The sequence below is a fragment of the Cupressus sempervirens genome, chromosome 8, assembly GCF_028749045.1.
Source record: "Cupressus sempervirens isolate cs-2001-9-10 chromosome 8, ASM2874904v1, whole genome shotgun sequence".
NCBI classification, from domain to species: Eukaryota; Viridiplantae; Streptophyta; class Pinopsida; order Cupressales; family Cupressaceae; genus Cupressus; species Cupressus sempervirens.
In genome coordinates, this window is record NC_143125.1 from 1,125,114 (window position 1) to 1,138,752 (window position 13,639).

Consider the following 13,639-nt stretch of genomic DNA (forward strand, 5'->3'; position numbering starts at 1 on the left):
GTGGTTTCACAATGCATGCCCCATTTCTCCTAGAAATGGGGACCCCCTAGTAATATTTTTTTATCTCCTAGACCCTTAGTATAGGGCTTGGGAGAATTTCGGGAATCTTCCTAGATTCAGGGTCCAACCCTAGTCCTCTAAATGAAAGGAATCAAATGCCAGAACTAGCATTTTTTTAAGAAGTAGGTCTTTTGTGCTAAAGGGTGCACTAATGCACTTAGCGCACATGCACACCCATTTGGGGTGTGAAGGTGCGCTAAATGTGCAAGTGCACACTTTACTCCTTTGGAGATGTAGACCTGCACACAAGTGCAGGTGCACACCTCCAAAGGGTGTGCACTATCTCAAGACTATAAAAGCCCAGGACCGCCTCTCCTCTCCCAATTGTTCTCTACGTGCTCCTTGATCTTGCACCTTCAAAGGTGTATCTCCAAACCTACAAGAATAAAACCACAAAGTGTTAGAATACCAAAGGTGTGGACATGCACACCTCCTCAAGGTGTGCACATACACACCTTTGTAGCCACAAAAACCTAAAAAAAAGAAAAGCTAACAAATAAACCTAAGTTGAAAGGTGCGCACTTCCCCAAGATGTGCACATGTGCACCTTTCAAGAACTAAACCTAAGGAATAGATAATAAGGGTGTGAACATGCACACCCCATCATGGTGTGCATGTGTGCACCCTTATACACATTTTAAGCTTAAGTGAAGACCCCCCCTTTGCACATGTTGCGTATGTGCGTAGTTGCGCACCTTACCAAGGTGTGCACATGTGTAGGTGCACAACTATGCAAAAAGATTCTTAGAATGCCTTCTAAGAACACCTAACACACCTATCAAGGTGTGCTAATTTGTATTTCAGGGCTTTAAGGGGGGAATTTTAACTAGTTTTTCACTACTTTGGTGTTATGGGTTGGGTTTTTGGCAATTAGCGTTTGTTTTAGGTTATATTTTAAGCTCTCTTGACTAATATCTTTCTATTTTGTATAGATAAAATGGTTTCTTCATCATCCTCACTTGCAGAAAAGATATCTCCAAAACCCATTGTCTTCAAGTTTCAAGGTGCACCAAAGAAATCACATTTTTAGGATAGACATTCAAAGATTAGAGATACTGAATTGAGACACATATATTGGAATGCATTCATCATAATATGAAATAAGCCTAAAGAGAGGTTTGTGATTGTGTTCACGGTTGTTAGATTAGGATTGGTGAATATCATATCACATCCCATATCTGTGTAGTGTTCTAAGCTCATCATGGCTTTGGCCGAAAAACTATGTGTCTAAAGAAAGAGTTGTTAAAAGGGCCATAGGGGAGATAGTCTTGGACCTTAGACCTAGGAATATTGAGAAAGTATTCCATCTCCCTAGAGCTGATTAGTATGTAAAGATAACTTATGATCGAGTAGAAATATGGTATAGGGAGAATGAAAAGGTCACAGAGATCATACAATCATGATTTTTTATTGATAGAACACTAGTGGGACACAGAGTCATAAAGGTAGACATGACTAGGGGGTATATAAAGGGTGACACTTGTACATTTGAGAAGAGTTATGGGTCTATTGAAAGCTGGGCATCTTCATATTTGGATGGTCCATTTCATAGAGACCATTATAATGGTCAAAATTCCAATTGATTAGACCACAATGCTGAGTGAAAAACTAGATGAATAGCTGGTAGGAGTTAAGGCCAACCCCAAGTTTTATATGACATCATATTTGGTATACTTATTGGTTGCAACAAAAATTGACTACCTTGGACTTTACAAGAAGGGGAGCATGCTAATGTCTGGCCCTATGTAGTCTTAGATCAGAGAAAGGAGTAATGTATAGTGAATGATGCTTTTATATTTGCAATCATATAATTTATACAGGGTGATTATGCTAAAAGGATGTCATTAGAGGTAGCAGAAAGGATCGAAGAGATCTATGCCTACTACATCTAGTTCAAAACATTCACTTACCTAAGGGTGGATGGTACTATGGTGAATCCAAAGAAACTCTCGAGATATCCATCGAAAGGCTCATCTTATTGGAGATTGTTAGGCAACTCACATCTACATATGATGGAGTGAGGAAGCAACATAAGAAGACATGTGTATGATCTATTACTATAGGTGCATTTGAGGTCAAGCAAAAACAAGATATTATGACCTTTGATTCAGAGTGGGATCAATATCCCTTGGCAGATTACAACCTCCCTCACCCTTATTTTGATATTATTGGTAGAGTTCAACATTTGGCAAGGGAATAGTTTGTGCATAAAGATGCTATAGAAGACCATTGGATGAATGCAATAGATGACTATGATATCTAAATAAGGGATTATTGTAGGATGACTCTATATCGAGTAGAAAAGGCCTTAAAAATGAAGATTCCACTCAAGGCTATTTAGAAAGACACTCAAGATTTCTTGGATGCATTGTACAACCACAACAAAATCTATGATAAGCCAATCATGAATGCAAAGATAGATAGAAATGAGAATGCAAATATAAATTATAGGGCAAGGCACATCATTCAGTTGACAAGGGAATGGATCAAGAAGCCTTTTAACCTTGACCCAATTCTATAAATTGTTGCCTTTCAAGCCACAACACCCCCAATTAAGGGTAAAGGTGTAAAAGTTAAAGTACCAACTTTTCCTGCTTAGTTCCCTGTTAGGCAAAAAATGGTATATCAACATGAGAGGAATGTTGAGTACTTTAGGGTAGATAAAGAGAAGAATAAGATGAAAAGAGATTCCTTAAAGCAAGCTGAGCTTGAGACTGAAGAGCCTTAAGATGAAGAGGTTGCTCAAGCCCAAGATATTGAACAAGTTCCCCCACTTGGACAAGAACAAGAATAGGAGTTGGAAGAAGAAGCATAGGAAACACCACCAACTAGTCCAGAGGAAGAAGCCTCCCCTTCAATTGTTAAGAAGTCTAGGGTTGAGCCTACAATGAAAAAGACAAGAAGAGGGAAGTTATAGAAGAAAGTTATTCCCATCCCTTAGGTGACTAAAACCATCCCCAAGGTAGACGATGAAGAAGAAGAACAAGATAATATCCCCTTGAGTTAGAGGACTTTCCTAGCTAGGACTATGGAAGAAGAGCAAAGAAGGAGCTCCACTGTGATGCCGCCATCTATTCCCAGGCAACCTATTCAGGTTACAACTTTAGAAGATGAGTAGCAACAGTGGATTAAAGAACAAGAGGGGTAAGAAACATATGTATTTGAAATTTTTAATTTTGATTTTATGCCTATGGACACTGAAATGGTGGGTGATAAGATAAAAGATACACCTATGAACCAACCTTTGGGAGAGGATTGGAACCAAATGCCACCTCTACCACAAGGTCATCTAGCTATACCACCACCACCATTTTAGGACTTATCTTTCTTGGACAAAGGCTCAGTCAGCCCACTTCCTTCTACTATACAGATGGAGGAACAAGCAATGGATGAAGAAGATCTAGAATAGTTGTAGGCTGATGAAGTATCAGAGGAGGGATAAATATTGGACCAACCTCGATCAACTTCTCAAGATACAGAGGCAAGAACTTTGGCTAGAATGGATACATGGAATCCCAATATATATCTATCTCAGAAGGAGAAGACTCTAGAAAGGAGTGATAAAGGAAAGGAGCTAGCGATGCAAATCTTCCCTTTAGCTAGATATATGTCTTCCATGGGCACTACACCTACTTGGATGAAGAGGGAGGTTATGGTCCCACAAAATAGGTAGCCAAATGTAACTGCAGACAAGGGAATGGAGGAGTTAGTCAAAGCTATCAAGAAGCCCGAGCCACCTATGGGTGATGTGTGACCATTGGCCTTCATAATGAAGAATCAAGACCAAGACTTTCTTGCACATATTTTTATCCCTCCTCCACATGTTGACACTGAGGAGTTGACCCCTAAAGACTATCAAATCAAGGAGGTTATTCTAGGGAGACCCACAATAGATACTACCAAAGTATTAATCACTACAGGTATAAAGGAAGTATTCAGGCACATAGATGAAGATGAGTTTGAGTTGATAATATTAAGGAGACAAAATGAGCTTATGAGAGGATATTTACATGGACTACTGAGCCCCATTGACTGGGATAATCTAGAGATCACTCTTGCTTTGACATTAGAGGAGAGAGATAAGGGGAGTGTACAGATAGATTCATTTTTGGGTGCATGTTCGAAATGAAGTGACAATTTTGAAGACAAAGGTATACATATTATATAGGCTAATTTGAAATTGTTACACCATATTCAGTCTAGTTGAAAAAATTGGTATCTATATTGAACTAGGATTTTGGGCTTATAGATGAGGTCCATACCTAGGGAAAATACCTTCAAGCGCTTCAATCAATAAAAAGGTCAAATATATCATACACTCATGGAGGTGTACTCAAAAAAAGAGCTTGATAAATTGGAGGATTGGATAGACAAAATATCAGCCAGTAATAAAGTAATTGAAACATTACATGAGGGGATATAGAAGCTGAAGGATCAAATGCAAGAGCAGATTTAGGAAGATGAGAAGTATTACAGTGATGTCTGCCTTGAAATTTTTGAAGATGAGTCAAAGGCCAAACTCATTTTAGTGCAATTATTTGTCCAATAGTTTCAAAAAACCTTTGAAGATGCTTTTTCAGAAGAACATATCAAACAAGCATCCATAACTGAATGGGTACTGTTGGAGCTAGACACTAAACTTGAGGATTTTGCAGCAATTTGTACAAAAGTTAGAGGTTGTAGTAAAAGATAAGTATGAAGCTTTGCATTTTCTGCATGCTAAAGTGATGGATATTATAGAGAAATTCAAGAGAAAACATCCAAACATCACTCTGGTATAAAGGGGAAGAAAACCTAGAAGCTAGAAATGTAGTTTTGACACTTGAGAACATTTTGGATTTTTTTGAACTTATGCGCAAGGTGCACTTTTCACAGAGGTGCAAAAACAATTTTGAAGTAACAATGTGCTAATAGTTAATTGTTAGTTTCTTTTTTAAAGAGAATTCCATGCACTAGAAACACATTTTGATGGCAGTTCAACTCCCAGAAACATTCAAAGAAGGCTAAGCTTCCATTTTTAGAGCTTCCAATGACTTAGATCCTCTTACAACTTCCTTCTTCTTATCTACTTCTTACATTATTTTAAGTCATATAAAGGGTCATGCACACATTAATTGATATAAACAATGGTGGAGACCTACTTAGCACCTTTTGGAGAGTTAGTTTATATATAATTATATTTATTTGATTAGTTTTAATGATATATTTGCATGAAGAGATCTCTGACTCTCAACACAAATTGAGGAAATGATTTCTTATAAATTCAAGAATGTAATATGTATTCCAGGTTGTTATTTTTTATGCAATAATATATGCTACTGGTGCTCTCATTCTGAGTGTAGTTATTCTTGCCGAAGTGTGTTATTATTATGAATGCATGTTTATGAATAATAATGGAGCAAATGGTTTTATTGTGTTGATTTGATTGTGCGATCTTTTAGTTCTCAAATTTTTTGTGTGTTGACAAATTTTGCTAACGTACCAAGTTGGAGAAGAGATTACCTATTGTTCCTATATAGCTTCTTGTCTCACATGAGTGCACTTCCTATGGCCTTGTAATTTTATGATATGTGACACATCTTTTGGTTATTACTAAGTTCCCATTGACGATTGCATTAGTGGATTTGAGAAAACACTACTCCTTTTTTCATTAGTTTCCTACATAATCTTTTCAATGATTTAACTCACATACATGTTGTTACCATGGTTTATGTCCATCAAGAATTTTCCTTTTGTGTTTTTTTAAAAATCTCTCATTACCTTATCTTTGTTATTTGCTTTTCTAATGCTTGGTTAAGTTAAGAATTCATACAGTTGCATTGTTAAATTGCATTTCATCATAAAACATAAAATACCAAAAATATATCTCTTTTGTGGTTACTTTTTAGTACATAAAATCAAATGTCTCATCTAAATTGGTTTGAACCAACAAAGGCCTCCTTGTGAACAAATACATTTATCTTCAACTAAGTGGATTTCAATAGGTTGCAAGATTGCCCAAAACCTTGGAGTTGATCCTAGATTCGCTTTTCAAGAGAGGAGTTTGAAAGGATTCCTTCTGTTAAGCATCATGCAAAATGACAACTCAACAATATTTCATCCTTACATTGAATTGGATATTATGATGAAAATTCAATGATATTATTAATGGTAAATGTATAATTGTAATTATTGACCAAAATTTTGCTCAAATCATATTTCCTTTCCACGAACTCATGTGTGATTCAAAACAATGCATGAGTTGTTGAATCTGAATTAAACCACTCAGAACTCCATACCTTGATCTTATTGCTTCTTTGTATGCCTATTCACACTTTTCCTACAGAATCGACGACTGCAACAAGTCATAATTCCAATCACCAAAATGATTTGATGAATTAGCAAGTTGGATTTTTTATGTTACAAAGTGCATGTTGATTGGATTCTTCTTCTCCAAATCAATATTCTATTTCATTCCTTTGTCTATTAATATAAACTTTGTGCTAGTTGTTTAGTATAGTCGGATCATTGATAATAATACAACAAAGCTAAATATAATATAAATTGTACTCAAATCAATCATTGGTTGTGAATGGATTATACAATAGATGCTAGGAGTTTTGGTTCACAACTATTTTTCTATGTAAGGTATAGCTCTTGACTTCCATGTTAATTTTTTATTGTCACTTTTTCTATCTTATTCATGGAATAGTGTCTTGAGTCTCTAGAATGCTGATTAGAATTATTGGAATTGTTGATTAGTTTTGAAAATTTGTGCTCAGAAAACTAGCCATTCATTGATTTGGCTCCAAATATTTTCTTTGTTTAATATTACAGTTATGCATAAATTGATTTGGCTTGTTAATTATTAATTTAATGGCTTAGTTTTCTTCAATCCTAGTGTTTCCTTTATTTTCTTTTCTTTTTGTTTGAATCTAATTATTGTGCATGTGTTTCTTAATTATCCTTCTTATATGTTCTTTCTACAATAATCTTTTTTCGATGTCCTCAGTGTCATTTGGTCATAAAGAGAGACACAACTGCCCATAATTTGTCATTGTTGAGAACCTTAATTATTTGTGGGTAAGTGCAAACACTTCTAAGGCTTTAATAAGATATTTTGTATATAATAAACCCTTGAAATTAATGGTCTTCCTTATCGCTAAAACTCCATATTAATAAATAGATATTGCATCTCATCATTCTCCTTAATATAAAGATATGACTTGGAGATAATAATGCTTAGTCCAATAGAACGTGTTGGTGTTAATTACTAATGGGGAATTAATTATTTAATGGCCCTATTTTGAATGATGGTTCTCTATTCAAGTCTGATTCCATTTAATTTCTTCGAATTCAAGATTATATGTGCCTTGATTGATGCGTAGAGAAAGTGAATCAAATATATCCTTTACTTTTTCAATTATGATTGGTGTTGTTGTAGTATATCGATGACCTTAATTTGGACATGTTCTCCCTTCCCCCTTTTTGGTTACTCCATAATTGAATTGGTATACAATAAATAAGTTACTGACAATGATTACTACCAAAAAAATTATACGCAACTTCATGTTGACTTGGTTGTCTTTATTGTAGGACGGTAAACTACCACTTGCATCAGAAAGAGGTGCAAGAGGTACGCCGATAGGTTTTATTAGAAAATAAAATTGATGTCGAATTGTGACATTTTTATCATGATTCAACTATGTAAGTTTTGAGTCAAGCTCATTGACCCATGTTTCATGAGTAGTGGCTCACAAGAAGCCATATATCATTAGAATGAATGGAACACTTAAGCAATTATTGCATGTCTAGGTGATGCTAACAAAGCCAAAACTTCCCATGATGTCACACATTCAATATTACATAAAGTCAAGTATTTAACATGTAACCATAGCATGAGAATGTCGTAGATAAAAGTCAAATAAGATTCACATGCACATTGAAACATGTTAGTTGTATGATATTGAGATTAAGGAATCATAGTATGTAACGTTGTTCAAGATCTACTCTCTTTTACATTCATTAGATGGATATAACCATCCATTTGTTCTAGAATTAAAAAAAAAAAAATCTAGTCATTCAAATAAAACTTTGAAACAAAGGTTTTTAGCAACCAATAAATTCTCCAAATATCCTAATTACATCTTCATTCGAGTAATCCAAAACCAAAATCTTAGACACAAAAGTTTTTAGAAACTAGGATATTCTCCAAGAATGAAGAAACAACAGTGAATGTGAGCAAGATCATAGAATATCTCATCTTCTCTATAATCTGGAGGACATTGGCTGGGACTAAATTTTTTGATGATTTGGTGGGCAAGGAGCTCAACCAAATGGTGCAAGAAGTCACAAAGATGATTGGGGCTTTCAACATTGGAGACTTCATTCCTTCCATTGTTTGGATTAATGACTTAAGAGTGGTGTGAAGGGAAAAATGGAGAAAGCCCACAACTTCTTTGATGCAGTTTTTGAGAAGATTATTGATCAACATCTACAAGGGAGTCAGGAAAATGTAAACCATACTAAGAACCTAGTAGATGAGATGGAACAGAATGAAAATCACCTGCGAACACATTAAAGCAACAATACATGTATGCTCACATCCCTCTCTATTTGCCTACTGATATTGACATTTTCTTGAATTATTGGTACTGGTTACTACAATCTATGAATATTATTAAGTAGTCTTGTAGATTAAATTTTTCAATCTATTTTTCAAATCACTTTGTCATCCATCATCAGAAAGAAGGAATAATTTTCTTGAATTTTCTTGAATTATTTATTTTCTTTAATTTAGTGCCAGGGTTTGAAGAAAATTTTGAATATTTGTTTTTTCACTTTTGATAGTACATGTTTCTTGGTGGTTTGGAGACAACAATCAATGCCCTATAATGGGCAATAAGTGAGATGGTGAGAAACCCACATGTTGCCAAGAAGTTACGAGGAGAAATTGAATGTATAGCTGAAAAATAGTGCATGGTGAGAGAATTTGAGCTTGTGGCCATGAAATACCTGCAATGTGTGGTGAAAGATATTATTAGATTTTACCCTCAAGGACCATTAATGATTCCACATGAAGCCAGAGAAGAGTGTATAGTTGTTGGTTACTTTATACCTCACAAGACAAGGCTAATTGTGAATGTGTGGGCAATTGGAAGAGATCCATTAGTGTGAGAAGATTCTTTAATATTCAAGCCTAGTAGATTTATAGCTAAGAATATTGATATCAAAGGGTGAGATTTTGAGGTGCTACTTTTGGTGCAGGAAGGTGAGGATGCCCTGGTGCTGGATTTGCAATGGCAAACATTGAGCTTGTTTTGGCTCATTTGGTGCATTGCTTTGACTAGAATTTGGAAGGCAATGGTGATCCCTTTGAATTGGATATGACTGAGATCTTTAGGACTAGTATTCCTCAAAAGGAAAATCTTCTTGTTGTTCCCACCTTGAAACTAAGTTTGAACATGTAGAAGTCAGGAAATTTAATAGCTACTATTTCAGTCCAATCTAATCAACAACCATACAAAATAGAGTTTAAATTTTAGGAGGGATAACATTTCAAGTGAGCTATCCCCATTTAAAAGTTCAATAATAATTGGATCTTGATGACAAGAACATATAACCATCATAATGTGCTAATGTAGACAACATAATTCAAATTGGTGTAACTCTTCTTTAATACTACTTTTAAATTTCCATATAATAGACGCCATAAAGTGGCATCTCATTTAGAATCTTGTTTTAGATATTTTCAATGTTAACTGTTGTAAGACTAGTAAGACAATTGTAATCATTTGGTACATAACATTTAATAAGTTTAAACTTACAAGACATTAAAAATAATTGAACTCTAAGATTTATTGTTGTTGTTTCTAGTTTAGAATATGTTTTTTTTTTTTCATTTTATTTCTTTTACTTTGTAACATATTAAGTGTGAGCCCAATTGTTGATACCAAAAGCAAACACAAAATTGAACCTTGTGATTTAGCCTCTCAAACTTGGGTCAAGGAGTTATGTATAATGGTTGTTACTAGTTTCCACTTGAACTACAATCTAGTAGTGGTATGAATACATGATAGCTTCAAAGATTTTTTTGACGAAGTTGTCTTAATTCTTAATGGTTTTCATAAGTTCTGCTATTACATCCACTGGCAGAGGCCCGATTCATGAAGAAGGCATGTGTAGCCCCCTTGGGAGAACTACTTTCTTATTTTAGATTGGAACTCAAGGTGTCCCATTAAGAGTATTGAGTATTTGAAACTTTAGCTTTAGCCTTTCAAACTTGGGTCAAGGAGGCGCTTGTAATGGTTGTGAATGGTATGAACACATGATGCCTTCAAAGTTGTTCTAAATGAAGTGGTCTCAATTCTTGTTAACTCTTTGGCAGCTTTAATAGTTGAATAAAATATTTAGGTAATGGTGTCCATAATGATTGATGATATTAGGAGTAAGCCAAAGTGTTGAAGCTTTGGATAATAATCAAGATGACGATTCAAAAAATAATTTAGAAAAATGTTAGTTAATGCTCAACTTACAGTATAGATTCATAGTATGCAACATTGCTCAAGATTTTCTCACTTTCACATCATCTAACATCTCTGAGAAAGCGTCAATTTTTAAGTAGGGTTTTACTAATGATTTGTTATAATTTGTGTGTTTATGGAGAAAAACAAGAAAATTCTTTTGGAGAATAATTTTTCTTCCACCTGATTTTGGGAATACAAAAATGTCTCAAATGAGGGAACAATGCCTAAAAAATCCCTAGACCATATGAAAAATCTTCCAGAATTCAACTTTCCCTAGTTTGGTTTAGCCAGTTTGGATGAGGAAGTAGAGTTTAGAAGTGAGACCAAATCCAATGGCTTGGACATCATTCTCTCTTCTAGTCATTGCTCCTCTCTATATTTCTTCATAGCTCTTAAAATCTATATATTGATTTATTCTAGTCGGTTCAACTCTTTTTGAAACCTTTCATAGCCTCATGCAAATCAAATTTCCTTGAATTTTAACCCCCTACAGAGTTGTTTGCAACACTGGATTCCCCTCCTCCTACCATGTATTTGTGCCACAACTTTGGAGTGCCCACCTGCAGATGCATTTCATCTCTTCCCAGTGTTGAAGAAAAACTTTCTTCATCTTCTTCACAAACTATCTCATACTTTCTCCACTCCACCTACACTCACCCACTCGATTGATTGAAATTGGTTGTCAATGATTGAATATGGAATTCAGGGAAAGATATAATGCATGAGTTGAGTTAAATGGTGTGTTGGACAAGTTTTCAATGGTGATGATCTTATCATACTCCCATATCTACAGATAAGATTTCTCAAATATTTTCTCTGCCTTTCATGATTGTGGGATCACAAAATCATGCATTCTATGATTGTTGAAAGATATGCTTCCAAAATCAAATATCTGTGGGCGTGATTCAAAATCTGAAAAATTCTAAGTAGTGTGTGATAAATTCCAAATGGCATGAGACCATATTGGCATGAGACCATATCTAACTGGAGTGAACTCCAATGAGAAATCCTATTAGCTAATAATAAGGATCTTATTGCTATCTTTATGTGAAAATCCTTTTTTACTCCTTTTTCTATATTCAAAAACATGGTCTCATCTTTGATTTGTGGTGATAACTTGCAATAAAAAATATCATTGTTTCTATATTAGTTATTTTTGTTCCCTCATATTTTCTAATCATTCATTGATTAAAATATATAGGAAGGGTGTGTGTGATGTCTGCAACTTTATGGAATATGTTAATGTGTCTGCTAGAAGCAATTGATTATCACTCTATAAACTATTGTTTATTGATGTTCTTCCCATCAGGATGGGAGGAACATGCTCTGATACCATCTATAATAATCTCAAATCATATCTTTAACATTTTGTAGAGAAATTGAAAAATATTTTCCAATTGTGTTTTCTCTCCATGTTTCTCCCTCCTTTTAAACAACTAATATTCCAAATCGTCGTGTCTTAAAGAAATTATTTTGATAATTATGTGATAGGTATTCTATTATATTTTATTAATATATTATTATTACTTGTATTTGATTCATTAGTAATATAATATATAATTATTATACAATATATTTTGATTAATAGATCAAGATATAAGCATAGTTATAATTATTATCTACACATATTATAATTATATTATCTTTTCTTTTGTATTCTTTTAATTATTACTTATTATTGAATGTTATTAAAGTGGGGATATCATATTAACCTATCATCATACTAATGACTTGGACCATTGGAGGGATGTTTTTTTACGATATTAGAGCAATTACATAGAGACCTTGCATGGGATTAGGTCAATGGCCAAAGAAGCAAAAACAACTGCCATATACTATTACTTTAGGCTTTGTTTTTCGGCCATAGGACTATATTGTTGAGCAATATCACTTGGATAGGGTGATACAACAATTTGAATTAGCCATAAGATGTTTCAACATATACAATTTGGTATTAGAGAGTGGCACGGGAGTTGACTACATTATTTAATCTAATGTTGCATAGGGATGGATGTTAAGATCATGTGTGTTGCACACATTACATAATATTTTATATATTGTATTATTTTATTTTATTATGTAATGTTGCACCTAGGAGCATCTAGATCAACGTGCAATATGTAGAGATTCCCATGGGATTTTCTTGACAAATTGCATAACATTTTGATAATATCTGAGGTAATTATTTAATATTAGGAAAAAGTAAATTAAATGTACAATATTAAATTTGGGTCAATGGGGGTTTGGTAGCACATGGTTTATGTAGTACCACTTGATGGTTTTGTGGGAGCTTTCTTCTATATAAGAAACAAGGGTAGTTCTTGTATGAGAAGGGAAAAAGGCAAAAAATTAAAGACAAGCAAGACAAGGTGAGATTGGTTAGCTAAGGGAGCATTTGTGAAGGTTGAAATCATGGCATGGGATGCATGGATTCATCCTTATTCACATGGATTGCTTGGTTGTGTCTATGGCTTTGAAGGGTTCCATGATTGTATTGCAATGGTATATTGTTGATTAATACATGAAGATGGATGTTTTTGGAGGTTTGGTTTTTTCTTCAATGAGGTTTTCCCAAGATATATCTTGTGTCACATTTTTTGTGGAGATATTGTCTATTCTCTTGCATGTAGATTTTAATTACTTATTTGTTTCAAATCTATTATGGGTTATGTGGAAATGGTAATATTTTTAGTTGCAAGTTTCCTTACAAGTGGTATCAGAGTTATGCTTTTGTTGTTCTAACCATAGTTTGAATCTACTAGAATGCATGAAATAATGAAAGAATTGGCAAGATATATGGGTTTTGTAGGCATTTTATTGTAGATCTAAAGGTTTTGGGTTTACAATTATGATGGGATGTTGGTTTATTTTGGACATGTGAAATTATTGGGCAAAGTGATTATTTGGATGCTTCATTTAAATGAGGGTTTTAGGAGGGGGGCCTTGCATAAATGACCTTTTGGGAAAAAACAAACCTCACCATTTGATCCAGATTGGCCTTTCCATAAATTTTGATATATAATATGCTTTAGTTTGGCCATGTCAAGAGAAAATGCAAAAGGTTTTTAGTTTCA

General features: G+C 34.3%; 1 pseudogene; it reads right to left on the bottom strand.

Annotated features, from left to right (window-relative positions):
• Window positions 1-339: 339 nt before the first annotated feature.
• The window catches only part of LOC149541268 (serine/threonine-protein phosphatase PP2A catalytic subunit pseudogene), a 55,239-nt pseudogene continuing 41,939 nt past the window's right edge, over window positions 340-13,639 (bottom strand).